Below are 13,646 nucleotides of genomic sequence, written 5' to 3'. Positions count from 1 at the left end.
TGATAGTGTATAAAGTATAATGCCAGAATTATTTCATTTATTTAAAAGCCATTTTACTTATTTATAGATAAGTAAAGCTCTGGAAATATTAAACTATTTTTCTGAGTTGAAAATAATGGGTGAATTGTGTGTAATGGAAACAACATGGCTCACTAGAGGCATTCCATGTCCAGAGTGGACTAGCCTTTGACTGATTAAGTGGGCAGACTTTATTGACTGCATTATTAAATATGAAATCTATTAAACTTAAGTACAACCTTTCCCCCCTTCAAATGTTAACATCAGTGCCAGTATGAGAGTAAAACTCATATGACATTTAGAAAGGAGAGAGAATCAGATGAGATTTACCAGGAAGAGGATATATAAATAATTGAATAGGAATGTCTGTAACAATGCAGATCTTTAAGATAATGTGTGACAAAATATTCCTCTATTTTCTGATGGGGAAAGTTTTCTAATAGAAGGCTCAATCAGTTGTTCCTTAGGCACTGCAATCAGGGTAATTTTGGAGGCTTCCTTCCAAGTTCTGATTTATCATCCTAGTATCCCAAGGGCCCTCCATGTGATTGCCTTGGCACTGATATTTATGCTGGATGAACTCAAAGTGCCACACTTAACTCAATATTATCCTTCTTTAGGTCACAAGAGTGCTATCTTTCAAGTACATTTGGGTGATTTTCACACCACCCCACATCTCATCAACACTAGAGATATCTCTTCTTTGAAACTTAGGAGGAGTCCACAAGACCTGTAAATAAAATTCAGCAAGTCTCAGTAAACATTTCTTTTCCCAGCTGGGATGCCAGTTCACAGAGGAGGAAAGTCAATGCATTGAAGTGGGATAAATTAGTGTGTTAGCTCCTAGAACCAGCTTCACAGCTGTGTCATGATTTCCTTTAGGGGTCCAGGAAAATGTAGTTTTTCATGCCTGATATTCCTTCTATTATTGTTATCTACCCTCTTCAGAGGTGTAAAGAAATAACCTTTCCCCTGGAAACACCAAACTGATTCTTTCAGAGAGACTGCTCTTGCTTCTAAAGAGACAGGCCTCTGTTTCACTTTTTTGAAAAATCTGCCATTGCAATCACAGGTAAAGTACCTGACAGGAAGAAGGCAGTGCCAGGAGTCTCCAAGGTAGACTTACTTTTACAATGGGGCAGGGGGCTTGCCACTGCCTTGCCTTGTTCAAGCTGCCAGAGCACTTCTTGCATGCTAATATCTTTAGATAGTGAGACCTTCACCACCCTTGTTTACATTCTTAAAGTGAGGTTTTTCTTTCTGCTTAAAGTTTGCAAGCTGACAGCTTTGGAATGTGAATTTTTCTGTGTCTTTTCAGATCAAGTACAGTGGCACTGACAAGAGCTTTCCACACTGTCTCATGTTAGTTTTCTGCAAAACTTGGGTTAGAAACTGGTGTCAACTCTGCTCACCAGTTAGGTGGACCATGGGTCAAAGGCAGCAACATTTCCCAGTCCAACGAGGTACAGAAGTGGCATTGCACCAGGGGCTGCTGCCCATGCCCATATGCTTTTTGATATAGCGAGCTCTTGTGGACAGTGAGTTCATTGATGTAGCTGAAGGTTAGCTGTGAAAAGATTCTCTTTTTTGATCCCTTGCCAAAAATAGATTCCACTTAGGACTTACAGTTAGATTGGTTTAGACATTGGCATTGTTGGGAAATGGAAATTCTTTACTTTGGGAACCTTGACACTATCATTTTCCTGTCATTTGCATAATGTTAAATGATTGGCTAACTCTTGATTTCCATATATACTTCTCTGTAATCCAATCTACTTTGTACTGAAATAGACTGAGGACCTAAAATGCATCATGTCATAATAAAAACAGGCTGTAGATGTTTGTAAATTTTAAAAATTTGAAGATCCATTACATTCAAATGGGCTTTTTAAAAATTTAATTTAATTTTTTTTTTACATTTTTATGGGCATATAATTGCTTTACAATGGTGTGTTAGTTTCTGCTTTATAACAAAGTGAATCAGTTATACATATACATATATCCCCATATCTCTTCCCTCTTGCATCTCCCTCCCTCCCACCTTTCCTATCCCGCCCTTCTAGCTGGTCACAAAGCACTGAGCTGATCTCCCTGTGCTATGTGACTGCTTCCCACTAGCTATCTATTTTACATTTGGTAGTGTATATATGTCCATATGTACACTACCACTCTCTCACTTTGTCCCAGCTTACCCATCCCCCTCCCCGTGTCCTCAAGTCCATTCTCTAGTAGGTCTGCGTCTTGTGCATCTTTAAGTTATAACATGTTTTGTTAGTAGGATTGTGTTTCCTTAAAGCCAAAAGGTTACAAAGAAATCAGCAATTATCTGACAATAACACTGGAATGTATTCTTTTAAGTACTTTCTTCTTGGATTATATAGTTATTCTTATACTTTATTTTCTCAGAATAATTTTGAAATTTCTGTTTTAGTAATACCTTCACAATCAGGTTAGCAATTAGCACAAGAATAAATTACTTTATTTGATTGCTTTATATTATTTCACCAGAAGTAGTAGTATATATTATACCAGTTTAATCACCAAATTTCTGCTCTAAACTTGCACTCAAATAATTTTTGTTTAAGCCTGAAAACATATGCAGACTTTCTATTCCTGAGAACATTTAAAGACTGAATATAAAACTTCAAGATAGTTGGAAACAATCTAAGTGTTCATTGATGGATGAATGGATAAAGAAGATGTGATACATATTTACAGTGGATACTACTCAGCCATACAAAGAAGGAAGTTTTGCCATTTGTGATAATATGTATGGGGCTTGGGGGTATTATGTATGCTAAGTGACATAAGTCAAACAAAGAAAGATAAATACACTATGATTTCACCTATATGTGGAATCCAAAAATAAAATAAAAGAACAAACAAAACAAAACACAAACTCATAGATATAGAGAACAGATTAGTGGTTACCAGAAAAGAGGAAGAGTGAGGGGAGGGTGAAATGGGTAATGGGGATCAATTGTACGGTTATGGATGTTAATTAGACTTACGGTGGTGGTCACTTTGTAGTGTGTACAAATATCCAATTATAATGTTCACACCTGAAATGTATATAAGCTTATACCAATTTTACCTCAATTAAAAAAAAAAAAAAGTAAAGATAATTTTTGCGCTATTTCCTAAAACTACCTAATCTAAATTTTACCCTTAAAATGTGTTTTAAGTTATAATGTTGGTTAAGTGTTGGCACTTCAAAAGTTATTCTCATTTAAATGGAGACATCAAGAGAAATTATGAGTAAATGCCTAGCAAAGAAACAGTGAATCAGAGTGCCTATTTATTACACCTAAAAGGAAATGTTAACAACAGTGGAATAGAGATCTGAGTGCCTGGTAAATAGAAAGTTTTCTGATAAATGAAATATAGTTAGTGTTTAGGAATCTAATTAGTAACTTGAGTAAGGAAGAGTTTTATTTGTATTTTCTACTTTCAAATGCATAAACTTGCAAAACAGCCCTTTGTTGTTTTTCATAAATATCATGATTTATGAAGCTCACATATTCAAGAAGGTGGTATTGACAGAGTCATGCAGGAATGTCTTTGTTTTGAAAAGATTTTTCAAGTATCTGATATTCAGAGCATTGAGTAGTAGACTCCCCAAAGCTCATTTCCACCAGTAATTACTATCAAATGTTAAACAAAACATACAGTAATTATGTAAACTTAATAAAATTGATATTGGAGGGAGTAGGAAAGAGAACGGGAAGGGCCTGATGAGGCATTGTGTCCATTCTGAGCCAGACATTCTCCTCAGCTCTGGGAAACAGACATCAATGGAGACAGTAGAGTTTTTACCTAATCAAGGAGGCAGGCACGCAACAAATAATTACAGCAAATGAGAATTCTGAAAATAGAAGACATCACAGAGCTCTGGGAACATCCAGAAAGACTTGGAAAACCCTGTCTTGAGGAGACTGGTAACCTGAAGGTGGCAGGGTAGAGAAAAAGTTCAAAAGTGTGTTGACATTTGAGATGATTCTTAAAATATAAGAGAGGAGTCAGGCAAAAAAAGAAGAGAATTCCAGAGAGAGGGAAAATATGTGCCTGCATCTGTAGGCTTAATATAAATACAGGCAAGTCAGTGTGGCTGGACCCAATTGTGTCGGGTGTGATCAAGGCAAAAGATGGATTTGGAAATATAAGAATACAGGTCACAGACAAACTTTACATCATACTAAGGAATTTGGACATTTTGCCTGTAACAAAAAAGACAATGAAATCTTTTAAGCACATTTTATAAGGATCAAATTTGATTTCTAGAAAAAAAATCACTTTAGCAAATGTTTGAAAGTAACTGTCCTATCATTTGTTCACATTTATGGAGCTGGTTAATTAAGGGCATACACTCCCAAGTATAATCTCCTCTAGGAACCAAAAAAATAAAATAAATATAATAAAAAAGAGATAAATTTACCTATTTTAAATTTTACAAAAAAGCAGAGGTGACTTACTAACTTAATTGTGCTATTCATCCCAGTAAGGATATTGTTTGAAAGGAACATTAACTAACTGGATTGAAAGAAAGATTACATACATTCTAGTCATTTTAGGATTTTGATGGTGGGATGTTTCTTGGGTTATTAGGTATGAGATAAGGGATAAACAGCTCTTTTATTGAGGGCCTGTTTTTCTCTTTTTCACTCAATTTGAAGTTCTGGGACTACTGCTGTGGACAAGGCAGATATTTCCAGTCTGTCTATGAGTTTGGAAGAGGAGATGCTATACTTTCAGTGTGTGGATCATATTTCCAAAGATACAACCACAGGAGAAAATGATCCATGACTCTTTAATGTTTACTACACTTATTATTCCTATCAAATAATATTATGTAATCTGAAATCACTTATCTAGTTGGAATTAGATGGTTATAAGTAAACAAAAGAAGAGGAGGAAGACAAGGAGAAATAAATATACAGACCAAAACGAAGAAGGAGTGTATTTAAACTTCTGACGCGTGACCTATATTTTATATCAGGGTATAAATACACCAATATGAATAAAGGTCTATATTTGTTCCCTCGGTACCTCCACAAGTTGCTGCTTTGATGAGAAAAAAAAAAAAAATTCTGCAATGTACAAGCGAGGCAGTTGCTTTTACACAGACTGCTTTCTGGTTACTTAACATTCTTTTTCTTCATCTCTTCCATTCCTACACCCTTACACATCTATTGCTAATCAATAAAACAAATAAAAAATCTTGACTGCTCATTTATTTTCTAAGAGTTTTCAGTAAATCAAATTTACCAATGGAATAATGCTTATTTGTCCCAAAGCAAAGAAGTCATTTGAACTTCAAAAGTCAAACATAGATTGTGAATTTATCATAAGGCACAAGCCTCTCAGTAGCCTCTGACCTCTTCAAAGACTTTGCTAGAAAATATAATTAGCATGCTGAGATCACAGAATTTAAGATGTGGAGAATTTAGTATGTATGCTGGAAGAACTTAATTGGTATGATTAAATTCTTGAAAAATGGAGGCTTAAAGTAAAAAACAATTTTGTAAGACTGAAACACTATAGAATTATTTAAAAATGAAAAGGTTGAAAGCTCAAGAAGATTAATGTTTACATAAGGACTGCTAAATTTCTTATATTCAATTATGTGAAGTTTTTAAAAGGAAAAGTTTTATTAATTTTTACATGAAAAAATAAATAAATCTTCAATGTTATATGCCCCTTCATCCCAAGGTAAATTCCTTCCCCATCAAGGTAAGGGTGTATTCACCTAGTTTTTAGGGGAAGGTATGATTGTAGAAATACCTTTTAGGTGGGATCACAAAAGTTTAGAGGAGAGAAGGTGATGAGTATCATAACTGTGGCATAAATATTGCTGATATCTATGTTAAGATGTTTGCTGAATATCCATATTTACAATGGGTGTTCCATTCCCATAACTCCATCTCTGGCTTCTATCACCTGCTAATTTGGGTACCTGTGACAGTGGTGCAGAATCAAAGGGATGGGTTGATATACCTCTTATTAAAAATTTAAGGGAGATTTATGATGTTCCAGAGAAAGAGCAATGTGAGAATGTACAGGATAATAACCATGTGAGAGCAATGTGAGAATGTACAGGATAATAATCCTGCCTCTAAGGAAACACAGGGAAAAATTATTATTCTAATCTTTTTGCTACAGGTTTCAGAAAATACTTTCCAGTCATAAAACTATTATTTTCAAAAGAAGCTATTTATTGTGGTTGATAACCTATAATCAGGTGATCAGAGAAACTAATTACCACGCTGTTTCATATTTATTCTCTAAGACTAGATGTCTTAAATGCATTTGAGCTCCCACTGCTTTCATAAGTTAAAAAAAAGATTATCTCCAACTTTTGTCCATTTCCTCTGAAGTGCAGTGTATTTTACTCTCTTTTACAGTCTCTAAAATGGTGATAAAACATTTAATTTAAACTAATCTATCATCTGTCAAACCTGCTTCGGTGTGCTAGAAAGCACCAAAATAGTATCACTTTTTTTATGTTCCTATTTATACATGTTATTGGAGTTAGTAAATTATTTATTTATTATTGTGGAAAGTCAAAGGACTGAAGAAAATCCTCTATTCTTAAATTTGAAAGTAAAGCAGCATTCACTAAGCCAAAACCCCGTAACTATTGTGCATTCAAATGATCCCTATTTTCCCATTTACATCTCTGTAGAAAGAAACTGGTGAACCATTATCAATACTGATTTGAGATTTATGATTTTATCTCTTTTATTTTTAGAATAACTTATAGAATTCTTAATGTTTCACCCTCTCAATAAGTCTGATCCATAAAAAAATACCTCACCTTTGCTGGACTAGATAGGGGCATATGTGTCTATTTATGTTTACACATATATAAATACACATAAAACTTCATTTCCTGTAAAGAGTACAGAAAGAGCAGTAGGCAAGTATATTAACCAAAGTTTTGAATTCTAGGATCAACCATTAATCATGTACATTGTACAATTTACTTAACTTTCCCAAGCTTTGTTTTTCTTTCTTTTTTTGTCATTAAGCTGAAATAAGAGTAATAAAAACTCTTAATGCATAAAGTTACAGTATAATATATTATCTATTTTATATATATATATATATATATATATACACAAATAGATAATTTATATCTGGAATAATAGCTCAATAAATGTTAGCTATAATTTTGGTCCTGTGTTGATCAAAAGTTATTTATATTTCTCTGAGAAAAAGTCTAGCAAAATCAGGAAATGAGTGAAGGCTACAAAAACATAATTGTACTGTTTAACGACGGTGGTCCCACCACAGCAGACTGGGAGATTCGTACTTTGTCAGCACTCAGCACATATTAGGAAAACAATCAATCAAGACATTGTTACAACATGGTGATCCCTGATCTATTATTCATTTCTGACATACTAGTTGTAAGGCAAAAGTCTGTATGATAGAGTTGATTTCCTACATTATCACATGTTATCACTTTTTGGTGAATGAAAGGAATGACTTTTCTATCATGGTCCACGTCCACACTATTGAACAATAAAATAGAATCAGAAGGACATGATCCCAGGGCACAGACTAGTCATATTTCCATTATTAGAGGCCTGACTCCAAATCTACTCTTACTACTTTTATAATGACCTCATACTTTGTCATCTATGAAGTACAAGAAATAGGAATATAGTGTTTCCTAAATTTTCAAACTTTATGTTTAGATTTTCATTTAGAAAGGAATACATCTCATTGTTGGTAGCAGTTATGTTCTATAAAGTTGCCTCAAACACTGAATTTGTGAATACTGAACCACTGCTTCTAGGGGAAATGCAGGGTTGCCTAGGTTCCTGTGAGCCTCTGACCACACATTTTAATATATCAATACATGACCTTGTTTTAGGTATGTTTCTGTTTAAAGGACCTTGTTTAATACATATTGTTGAGTCATTAATATTGAACTCATGGCCAACAAAACGAACTCATGCCTGAACAAAACATCTAACACACATTTTCTCTGTAAGGCACATCACAGCCTTTCTGTGCTTAGGAACACTAGACAGCACTTCAGCACTCTACGTGGGGTCCATTTTAAACAGCAAAATCACCAACGAAAAGCACAAAGATGCAAAAAAAATCACAACACTAAATAGACTGCAAAAGATGCTTGTTTGCAATATGAGAGCTGAATCAGGAAGACAGAGTGTTACCCTATTTGACCTCCCTGGAAGCATGTGCATGGGGAGACCCATTTTTTTTGAGCTCCGGGCATGTACACAAAAGACCACAAAAGAGTTGTGATTATTGACTTGAGGTCAATTTATAAACACATTTTAGAAAGTAGGCAAATTGATGAATATGAAACCCATGAATGATGAAGATTGATTGTATCTATATAATAATCCATATTTTTAAAAAGTTTTTATACTTACACTACAATAACAGAGGTACAGAGATGATTGGATTTTAAACAACTGAGTAAATGTCAGGTCATGCACTATTCAAAGCACTTCATATTCATTTAATAGTCATGACAATACTACTCTTTACAGACACAGAAATAAAGGCTTAAAGAAATAAGGCCAAGGTCTCGCAGCTAGAAGTTGACTAGTCAGGATTCAAACCAGCCTGTTTGGTTCCAGAAACTACAAGCTCTTAACCATATGTTGTTCTTCTCATTATAAGCAATATGATATTCAATTATTCACAATAGAGCAACATTAGTGGCTAAAAGAACAGCATGCTCCATTTTAGTGTTTCTTTTGATCTTTGCATCTCAGGTTCAAGGCTTTACTTCTTACCTTTGAACATGCTATTGAAATGTAAAATAATACTTCCCTCTTTGTATACTTTGTGAAGCCATATTTTTCTCCATCTAAATAATTTTATATTTTTCTGTCTATGTATTCCCATTAAAAGTGATTCACAGATGAGTCATGTTCCCAACATTCATTTGTGAGTCATTCAGAAATTTAGTGTTTAAACATAGCAAATAATGTGGTAGATTAGCCCCTCCAAACCCATTTATCTCATAGTGAAAGTGGACTAGCAAAAAAACACCAACAGTATTTTTGCAACCACCTACTGTAACAGATATTTCCTTCAGAAAACACAGTTTCTGGGTGGAATGACTTTATACAGTACAATTAGGTTAGGGACTCATATTCACTTAATACATCACAGGTACAGAGACTCCCCCAACTCAAAGGCATTGTTAGAGGTCTGAGAAAGTCACTAGAAGGAACTTCAGAGACCTTGGACTTGGAGAGAGTGAAGAGAAGGAAATAGATGGAGATCAGAAGTTTAGGAAGAGGAAATTAGTTGAGAGTAAGGAAGCAGGAGAGCAGGACTTCTAGTCCTATTAACATTCTTTTTACCAGCATACCTTCTTAGTGATAGGACATCTTCCTATCTAAGTAGTGCCTCTTCTTACTACTATTGACCTCAGATTTTTTCTGGTAAGCTTTTTCACATGCACTATTTGTTGCTTTTGACCAGTTTTACTCACTTCTCTACTTCCCTAAAGAAGATAATTCTACAGATTTTCATTTATATTCTTGTCCTTAAAATTAAAATTCACAAATAATTGATGTGTTCTTAGGATACTTAGTTCTAACAATGAAAAAAATAAGCTTTTTAAAAATTTATCTTTCCTCTCTCTCTCTCTCTTTCCATCTCTCTCTCTCTTTTTCTCCCCATTCTTCTTCAATTGCTATGTCTCCCAAATTTTAGTATAAATAAAAATCACCTAAGGACTGTGTTTCTTTTTTTTTTTTTTTTAATATGCCTTTGTGGATCTCACTTCCATGTAGTCTGATCAAATTTGTCTGCAACAGGGTTCAGTAATCTGCATTTTTAACATGTCTCCCAGGAAGTCTTTCTAGAGCTAATAGGGGATCCCCTTGAGTGCTGTGACTTATGGCTTAAAAGGAAATGAAGTCCTTATATGCAGGTTACTAAAGGATCTTTATATAAAAATATTAGAAAATTAAATAACGATAAGAAACAAGCTTTACAGAACATTTGTTTACACAATTAAGAACAGGATATTTTTGGTAACAATGGTGCTATCTTTTGGAAAGGAGAATTGAGAATTTAGCTCAGGAGAACTTACTCTTCTCAGCCACAGTGATCAAGAGAGGAAAATAAAAGATTATCTATAGACATCTTTCCTGTTCAGGATTTCTCCTTTTCCCTCCTCACTGGTAATTTGGTCATCAAATGCCTTCCCTTGACTGGGTTTAAGTAGAAAATGAAGACAGTAATTAAGTTTAGGGGAGGATGATTGGCAGTGTCTATGTCAACAGACTGAGAGGGAAAGGAAGATTAATTACTTTTCATCTACCAGATCCATAGCTGGGTGACACTTTCTAGAAGCAAGTCCCTTTATTAGTAGGTGAGCAACAGTATCATCATCATCATTACCATTATAATAGCCATCGCTACACATAGCTACCATTTACCCATGATTAAGGATTGTCGATGGACTAAATTGTGTCTCTCCAAAATTCAGATTTTACCCTAACCCTCGATGTGATTTTATTTGGAGTTAGGGCCTTTATGGAAGTTATTAAGGTTGAATGAGGTTACAAGTATAGGGCCCTAATCCAATAGGATTAGGGTCTTTGTAAGAAGAAGAAGAGAGACCATAGCTCACTCTCCCTCTCTGTGCCATGGACTGTGGAAAGGCTGTGTGACAGACACCAGGAGAAGGTGGCCATATGCAAGCCAGGAGGAAAACTCTCACCAGAAACTGAATAAGCTAGTACCTTGAGTTTAGACTTTGTAATCTCCAAGAGCATGAGAAATAATTTTCTGCTGTTAAGGAGCTTAGTCTATAGTATTTTCTTTTACCATAAGTTAAAAAAAAGCAGACTAAGACAAGGAATTTAATATTATTATTTAATAATATTCTCATTTTGTTGTCCTGGGAATTTGAAGAAAAATAGTATGATCCATTGAACCATTTGTAGTCGAAAAGTCCAAATCTAGAAAAGTTAGGTAACTTGTTCAAGGTCACACAGCCAGTAAAAGGTGTGTATTTGGGGTCAGGGGCCAGTGGTAGACATAACTCAGACAGTTCAACACCAGAACCTAAACTTCTAATAATGAAACCATACATACTTCCAAAAGAGGCATGTAATTTGACTTTTAAATTTTCATTATGGATATATAATTTAAATATTTTAGTTTTCTTTTAAAATCACTCTTAGGGCTTCCCTGGTGGCGCAGTGGTTGAGAGTCCGCCTGCCGATGCAGGGGACACGGGTTCGTGCCCCGGTCCGGGAGGATCCCACATGCCACAGAGCGGCTAGGACTGTGAGCCATGGCCACTGGCCACTGAGCCTGCGTGTCTGGATCCTGTGCTCCGCAACAGGAGAGGCCACAACAGTGAGAGGCCCGCATACCGCAAAAAATAAAATAAAATAAAATCACTCAATAAGTAATTTATTTGTTAAGAAATATAACAATTTATCATTGTATAAACTTACTGTTACATGTTGAACAGCTCTTTTGTTGATAAATTTATTATTTCTGTTTTAAAGGGTTTGAGATTCTTTATGATACAGCCAGGAATTTTGCAATCTATTCAGAGGAGGGTTTTTTTTTTTCACTAATAAGTTGAAATATTTCTAGACACTAACGCTTTTGTGGCAGATTTCAAAGGAAAGTTGTCTAAGGGCAGCATGTATTTCAGAAGAGTTTCTCAAATGCTTTACTGTCCTTTGTTACACTTTGTATTTTTAAGTTCTTTGAAAGTAGGTACAGTGCCTTATATTCAAAAGATGTTAGAAGAACCTAAACTAGATTTCTATTGGTTTAATTTGACATTTCTTTGAAAACATGCAAGTTGGCAGAGTCAGAATTTCCTCAAGGAGGTCTAAAATTTAAGTTCAGAAAAGACAGGTTTGTCTATAGGCACAGTGTTTCAAAGTGTTTAACACTGTGATGTAACTTGAGAAGAACACAGGGACCCACATAAGTTATCTGAAAGATCAGCTGGGCATATTTTCAAACAGAAGAATTTCCTGTTAAAGGTGACTCCCTTGTTTGAACTAAAAGTTTCTAAGGTTTCAGCTCAATGTACAATCATATAAGAATGTGCAATCATTACCAATGGAAAAGTCAACAAATATGTTGGAATATAATTTCACTTAAGAGGAAAGAATCAAATGAATTATCTTTAAATTAAGCTTCAGTAGATTTTAAAGTGATTTATTTTAATTTATTTTAAATAATTTCCTGAACAAAGAAAATAATAACCCTCCCTTGCTGTATATACCTTTTTCCTTCACTTTGCTATTTTAACTTACTTTCAAATAGTGGCACCTTACCAGCACAAAATTTGTTTCTGTAGTGGTGTCACTAACATTCCTGAGCAATCAGTCATGATCTCCTCACCTCCAGCTCTACTACTATATTTAGTGCTACAGAATTATTGTTTTTCCTTGGTGCATGGTAAGATGGAAAGAACAGGTATCTCTAGAAAGAAGGACCTCCAGGATATTGTGACAATTTAGAGACTGACCTTCTCTTCCCTGATTAGTGACTTAATGCTGAAGGAGAAAGGGTGTGCCCAGGCATCTACACAGCCTGCTCTGACATTCCCTTTGTGCTACTGTGGCAGCACCATGGTCAGAAGCAGTTCACAGCAGTGTCTGTGAGCTTTGTCTCTGGTAGCTCTTCTTCAAGACTTGTGGATGGTAAAAGCAGCTTCACCTGATGGCTCCTTACGGTACCAGAGACTTCTTTCAATCTCATTCCTTGTTGGCAGTGAGTCCTAGTCATAATTACATAGCTCTCATTCCTGCTTCTTTGCCTCCTCCAGAGGACTCAATCACACGCTCTTCCCTGATGGACTCTCTCAGAATCCACTACTTAAAGTAGCACTGATCCCCCATCCCACTCATGCCTAAAGGACATTGCCCGTAAGACTTGCAATCTCTATCTATCTATCTATCTATCTATCTATCTATCTATCTATCTATCTATCATCTATCTATCATTTCTATCATCATCTATCTGTTTGTATATGATATCATCCCTAAATGTCTTACTATATATATATATATATATATATATATATATCCCCTAGAACAGCTACGTATATACTAAGTGCAAAACCATTCATCAAACACAGTGTACCCTAAAAAGTCTGTCTTGCAAGCTATGTTTAACAAAACAACTATCCCTGCCAGGTGTTGCCAATATGAAGTATGCTGTCACACTGTACTGGACAGTTGAATGTCACTGTATTCTTGTATCTTATTTAGTGTCAGTGGACAAATCATAATATATTAACAAGTCATAATATTGATATATTAACAAAATATTACCTTGGAAGAAAAAATGAGCAGTCCTTCATATCCAAATATTATTACTTGAACAAATGATGAAAGTAGCTACAAATATATAATATACTAAAAGCACTAACTTCCAACTTAAAGGTGATTATACACAGAAGAACATTTGGTAGTAAAAGTTACTGTAAGCTCTTTATAAAAAATAAGAGTAAAATTTCGCTCCTCTAATATATTCTAGAAATTATGTCCCCAAAATATGCAGAGTTATCTAAACTGCATACTTATGAAAGGATTTGAGCAGTAGAGTGCAATTTATATTTAGCAGTTAGTGACAGAGCATGAACATTC

General features: G+C 34.9%; 1 protein-coding gene across 6 annotated transcripts in view; it reads left to right on the top strand.

Annotated features, from left to right (window-relative positions):
• The window catches only part of PCDH9 (protocadherin 9), a 966,004-nt gene that overhangs the window by 407,320 nt on the left and 545,038 nt on the right, over positions 1-13,646 (top strand). The window lies entirely within an intron of this gene.

The sequence above is a fragment of the Pseudorca crassidens genome, chromosome 18, assembly GCF_039906515.1.
Source record: "Pseudorca crassidens isolate mPseCra1 chromosome 18, mPseCra1.hap1, whole genome shotgun sequence".
NCBI classification, from domain to species: Eukaryota; Metazoa; Chordata; class Mammalia; order Artiodactyla; family Delphinidae; genus Pseudorca; species Pseudorca crassidens.
Note: the sequence above shows the minus strand (reverse complement) of the source record. Positions and strands in the feature narration are given on the sequence as shown.